Source organism: Haemaphysalis longicornis, unplaced genomic scaffold (genome assembly GCF_048455015.1).
Source record: "Haemaphysalis longicornis isolate Haplotype H1 unplaced genomic scaffold, Haemaphysalis longicornis Haplotype H1 scaffold_7, whole genome shotgun sequence".
Lineage (NCBI taxonomy): Eukaryota > Metazoa > Arthropoda > Arachnida > Ixodida > Ixodidae > Haemaphysalis > Haemaphysalis longicornis.
This window is the reverse complement of record NW_027526422.1, coordinates 156,538,934-156,545,685: the sequence shown is the minus strand read 5'-3', so window position 1 is coordinate 156,545,685 and position 6,752 is coordinate 156,538,934.

Below are 6,752 nucleotides of genomic sequence, written 5' to 3'. Positions count from 1 at the left end.
TTTGATTGAAGAAGCCGTAGATTTACCTCCTGATCTTTTGTGAAGCTTGGGGGGAGGAGTGGGAACATTCTCCTGCTAAGCCTGTAGTGCTCAGTGATCTCTCGGAATGTAGTGAGTGGAATGAACACTAACACACTCTCCATTGCCTGGTTGGTCAGTGCTCGGGCCTGTTGGTCAGCAAATTCCTTGCCCTCCGTGGAGGCGTGGGCAGGCGTCCACATAATTCCCACCTTTCGGTTGGGGGATCGACTTGGTATTATTTATGTGCTAGAGGATCCCCGCATCGCGATTGGTAACTTTGGTACCCCTCTTGAGAGTCCGTGATTATTGTACGGGCTATGCGTGGTCTGCGTGAGCTCCATCGCAATGGCTAACTTTTCCGAAACTTTAGTAGAACTTATTTTTTAGTAGCACTTGTGACCAGATCTTGCTTGGTCGTCACTACTGCTATCTTGGCCTTTCGTCCGGAGAAAGCTGCTGCGTCAGTATATACTGTGTTTTGGTCTCCTCCATATACCTTGTTCAAGGCTTTAGCTATAGTTGCCCGCTGCCTGTGTGTTGTACGGGGTGCATATTCCTCAGTAGAAAACGAATAGTGACTTGCACTCTCCAATAATCAGGAAATTTTCTTTTTTGGTTTCCAGTGTCGGAATCACATTTTGCTTTTTGTGGACTTTTGTTTTCACTTGAGTCTGCCTAGACTTATCTTTTGGCTGAAGAGATGGCCGTCCACTAAATCCTCCAGCGTATTGTCCAGGCCCCATCTCACAAGCGTGTAGGTGGACGTGCTCATGGGAATGCTGAAGGCATGCTTTTTTGCTTTCCGTATGAGGGTGTAATTTTGTCGCCTTCTTTATTGCTTAAAGTGCAATACGGTAGGATGTATATGATTTTTGAGAGCACAAATGGCTGAACAAGGAGAAGGCTGTCGGCTTATTTGAGTGCCCCTTCTCTATTTGCCACTCTGCACATCATGTGAATGACATGCTCAGTGGTTTTCGTAAGAGAGTTGGCGGAAAAATAGGTATTTGTTTCCGCAGATGGAGGCTCGAAGAGAGAGCCTTCAGTTAGAACGTACTTGTCAAACAGTTGTATCCATCCTTGATTCCAGGGCGAATGCCTTCGACGGACGTTTTTAATTACCCGAATGCGGTTTGTCGGGTTCAGTGACCGAGCATGGGCCTAAAGAATAACTGAAATTGCGGCGATCACGTTGCCCTAATAAATACTGTCACTTAGGAAAAGTAAAAAAAAAATATACACCATCTCCCCGTTAGGGGAACCATTGGGTAGATGCTTCGCATCGGGGGTTGCCGTTGCGTTTCCGTTATGTTAGCGATGTCAGCGTGTTGAGTGCTGTTGTTGTGTATCCGATTTACGCAGCATGTTCACCCCCGATGCGTCGCATCTACCCCATGGTTCCCCTTGCGGGAAGATGGTGTAAATTTTTTAACCGAGCGCAAGCTGCGCGCTAACACACAGCTGGCAGGCGACGGGAGCGAGCACAGCCCAGAGCAAGCTGTGCGCTGACCGCGCTGACGCACAGATGGCACTGCGGTGAGGGCGGAAGAGCGCGCAGCTGCCGCGGCGAGGAGAATGGGGTAGGGATGCGACTACACAGCGACAATGACGCGGGACAAGGCGAGTTAAAGAGATGCGTTGAATCTAATACAGCTTGCAAGTGGCCAATCTCTTTTGCCCTAAGTTTACACAAGGAATCATTTTTGACAGGAATATATTATCGCAAATTTCCTGGTTGGCACAGTTTTTAGGCATAGCAAGGCACCAACACAAGCTATGAATATACCTAATTATTTTTAAAAATGTAGTTTTTGGGCAATAATGGACGCATAAAACTACGTTTTTCACCTTAAAAAAATTGATTAACTATTGCCTCCACCCAGAAAAACAGCTGTGCCGTATTTGGGAACAAAAGGACTATCTTTGATGCATATTCATCTAACTCCTAAGTAAAGAACCTTGGAGTGGTGTCTAAAAAGTCATTTACTGTTTCCCAGTATTGATGACAGTGAAAGCATTAAAAGCTCGGGAAAATATTGTATTTTTCAGTGAACGTCTGTGAGCGTACGGATTGCGATTATAAATACTACGGCTAATGATTGGTGTAATAAACAACATCACCTCATTTAATGTGACAGAACCATCTCTTGGCGGGGGCACTGGCAAAATAAAGAACAAAGGTCACGCAGTTTGTTTCCATGAATGCCCAACCAATATGCATTAGGACCTGTTGAAAATTTTGAATTCAGGCCTTCGTACCAGAATAGTGGCGATGATCTAATTTTCAAGCTGACCAATATGGCATTAGTAATCAGGTACGCTTGTTGCCAGAAACACACTAACGCAACCACGAACAGGTAGGGTTTCCCACTGCTGATAACGGTCAAAGCACTCGCTAAAAAGGCAGCTGCTATAACCTGAACTCTAAGAAACAAACGGGCATTGGCAGCTATGCCTTCCGCATTCTCGTGTATATCATCAAATGCAATGGTAAATCCGCGCTGCCAAATACCGTAGCCGAGAGTGGAGGTGGAAAGCTCAGTAACACATGCGAAACTCTCTTCTTGCGTTTATGGCGGCTGCCGAGCACGCAAGGTACACCGTATTTTCTTTTTGCTGCCTCGGTTTTGATTAACTGGAGCCCCGGGGCACCGCTGCAACAAACGGAAAAACGGTCGACAAGTTGGCGCTGTACTCCCGGGAGGTACCTACCACGTCGGATTTCAAGCCTACAACGCTAATTAAAAAACCCGAACCGCAATGACAGTGTCAGGGCTACACAATGTACCCTTCGCCAACGAATATTTGCATCAAGCCATAAAATATTCGCTTTTTTTGTAAAAATACTTTGTTACCCTCAGCAGTCGCAGTAGCTATTTGAGCGCACAGCAAATATTATGGTCATTATATATAGTAATAGGTTTGGCTTGCAATGGTGAGTACTATCTTTGTAGATAATTTCTACCACAAAAAGCAGTCCTTTTGCCAGCTGCTGAAATTAAACAATATACATAGTTCAAGTTTTTTTAAGAATGCCATTGCAAGCTATTCTTTACCATTCCAGTCATCCGAATTGAAGCGCTACCGACTACAATTATTTGTTTTTCTTTCCTCGTTTTCACCTAGAAGGCACTAACTATAGACAAATTGCTGTTTATTTAAAACCGCAAAAACTGTTTTCTTTAGAACGCCTAAGCCAGGGTTTTACAAACACAAACATCGTATGTTTCTGCTGCTCTTTGTATGTCATGCTTTTGATTTGCTGCGGTGTTTCACAACAATTTTTTCTAGGGATTCTCTTCCGTGGGAACAAAAAATACCAGAGTTAAAAAAAATGAATCTAAGAAAAAAGAGAGGGGTGCAAAACGTCTTATGGTGGTTTTATGCGTTGAAAAGTAAATACCTTCAGCACAGCCTGCTTATTCCCATGATTTACGCTTTATGGACTCTACAATAAAATTTCGCAGGACCCGTTTGGTTGTTGTTGGTATTTTTTGTTACGAGTCTGTTGACCTCTGAGCAGTAGGAATTCTCCGGGAAATATCCGGTCCACTCATTGACATCGACGGTTGCCTGTCTGGAAATATTATCTTTCTCCTTAGAGTTGTGTTTACTTCCACTTACGTGCACTATTGGCAAGCTACGTGGCTTTCACTACAGCAGCCATTTTTATGGCGGAGTTTACCGGTTTATAAACTAAACCTTCGGCCACGGAACATTAAACCAGTGTCTAACTTCTTTTACCCGAAAAAAAATTACTTGCTGTCTAGAGCAAACTCCACCGAAAATGGTTAAGGGCGAGTAATAAAGTACCTTCAGAAACATAGGATTGAGGGTAATTAAATTAGGTTTAGGATGCAGGCTTTGAAATACATTTCAGAGAAATTCTCGTGTGGGCCATTGTGAAACCTGCCATCTTAATCTGAAACCTGCCTGCTTGTTGAGTTCACGCACGGTTGGGCTCTAGCAATAGATAAGCTTGAAGTAGATGACTTATTTTCTTGTACTGCACAAAAGCAATTGGAGGTGTTTCATATCAGCTTCTTGTTAGTACATTGCGGGCTATAAACTGAGTGAACCGGTTAATGCATGGTAGCCGAGTATATCTCTCAAAGACAGCAGTCGGTGACTCTCAATGGTTGTTCGTCCGGATATGTTCCCGTGACCTCAGGAATTCCACAAAGGTCAGTTGCAGACCCTCTTTTGTTATGTTATATATAAATGTTATAACTATTGGCCTCAAATCTTTGTTGAAAATATTCACTAATGACTGGAGTTTACAGGACTATAGCGAATGAACATGATTCTGAATACCTGCAGCATGATTCTAATTTAAAAACATCCAGTTGTGCTATTCAGAAAAGTCGTTGAATGGTAAAAAGTGTGTTAACCTCACCTTTACAAGAAAACCTTCAATCCAATTGAATACGTATACCGTAAATTACATTGCTTTAGGAACGGCCGGCGAATATAAAAAACTAGGAGTTTATTTAACGAGGGGTTAGAGGTTAAATGGGTCCGTTCACAACACAAACGTTACTGCTGCACGTGTTTTTGGCTTTCTGAGATATAATTTCAACAAACCTCCACCTACCTTAACAGAAAAACCGTATTTTACACATGTGCGCTCAATGTTGGAGTACGCATGTGTTTTCTGGGAACCCTACACCAACGAGCTGATTGATACACTCGAAAAGATAGAGAATACGGAAGTGCGATTCGTATTAGGGAATTGGCACTGTCAACTTAGCATGAGGGAAAGTAAACGTAAACTTGAATGGCAAGACGGGAAAGATCCGAGACGAAACCCCAGGTTAAACGTTTTTTGTATTATTTATCATTCGCAACTGGAATTTAAGGGGCGAAGTATATCCAAGCGATATTCTAGATGTCCCAAAGTGGGACCGATTGCTTAAAGCAAGTTATTAAATTTTCTTTAAAGGGTATGCCTTGCGAGACCTATTTTATCTTAGATTAACACCAGAGTGTAATTACCTTCCGCGTATTATGGTACCAACTGTTTATAAAGAAGATTTGCGACGCACTTTGTGGAAATTATTGGTTATTTGGTCTCAGATTTGATGCTTAGTGTTTTGTATCTTCCTGCTGTAATGCATGCAAAGGCAATGAGGGATAAAGAAATAAACTTGCGGAGCCGCAAGTTTGCCTCCGACGGGTTGAGAACCTTACGCATTCATACTTGACCAATGAAATATTTATTGTTTTTTTTTGTTGCAGTATGCAAGGCTTGCTGTATGAATATACCATTTCTATGTTACTGGTTTTAAACAAATTATAAAACTATAGCCTTACGTCTTTCCTTGCGTGAACACAGAGGGATACAACTGCAGCAACCTGAAGCAAGGCGTCACACGCAACGCGTCTAGAATGTTCTTACCGTAGAACGACATTATAGAAAATAGGGCTCTTTTGGGAAATTAGGTGGCGCGCAGGTAACTCATAAAAACAACATTAAAATTGATTGAAAACGAAATCACTTGTTCGATCTCTCCTAGGATCAGCCCTGTGAAGGATCATCAGAAAAGTTGATCGAGTAGAAATTTTTTTGCAAGAAACATGGGCAAATACTGGACATACTTTTTGGGTGAAGGAAAATATATTGAATGCTCCTCGGGTTTTGTGGAGTACTAAAACGCTTTGTTAAGGCATTCGCGCCGGTTTTATATACAACAAAGCTGGTCAAGCAACTGTTGTAAAAATAGTTCATTTATCAGAGCATGAAAGTGCTCAGGAGATTGTCCTAAATAAAATTGGCTAAAAGCGGCACTTTCATCTTTGTGAAATTCAACAGCCTCCTGACAACCCTCCTTCCCCGTTTATTGCAGGTAAGCCGCCCCACTGAAGATATCAGGACGTGGACAACACATCTATTCCAGCTCTAAAAAGAACTGAATATTTTCTGTATTCGACAGTAAAACAGGCACACCGAATTAAGGAACGACGATTTGGGAGCACTGTTTAATAAATGAATTTTGGTGTAATCTGACGCTTCGCTGAAGGCTGGACGGCTGGTGGTTGCGCACGGGTTCACTTTGATATGATTGCATCGGACACAAAATGATGAGTTTGTGCTGCTGCACAGCGCGACTCAGTCATCTGCTTGCGCCACATGCAGTGACCGGCCTTAGTACAGTTAACGTACTCTGGCTCAACTATAATGCCCATAGGAAGGGCGTATTTCCGGCAGCTTTATTCCGGCTGGAGTCCGGCTACTGCATCTCGGCTGTCCTCCGGTGGCCGTACTTCGGCCGTACACGGGTGGCTTTGGAATGGCCGGACCCTACGGCTGGAATCTGGCCGTAAGAACGCAAGCCGGTCAACTGGCCGACGGACACTGGCCGCTGGACAGTCATGGGAGTACGACCGTATACGGCCAAAAGGCCAACATTTGGACACGGACCGAACATGGCGGCCTTAAAAAGGCCGGACAGAAGACCACCGGCCAAAGTACACCGGCTTGATTTAAGCCAAACATTCTTGTGCTGCATGGGATCGTGGCGTGAATTTAGTTGGGGAACCAGAACAATGTCCTTTGTTGAACGTCTGGAAGTTGTCCGAGAAACGGCAGGGTATAGTTTGTAGGAAATATCTGTCACATGCGGGATCACTCGGTATTCTAAAGAATATTGAAAAGAGGAGTTGCTGAAGGAGCCTTCTTTAGATTCGACGGAGTCTACAACGGTCCAAGTAACAGCAAGAAAAACTAGTGG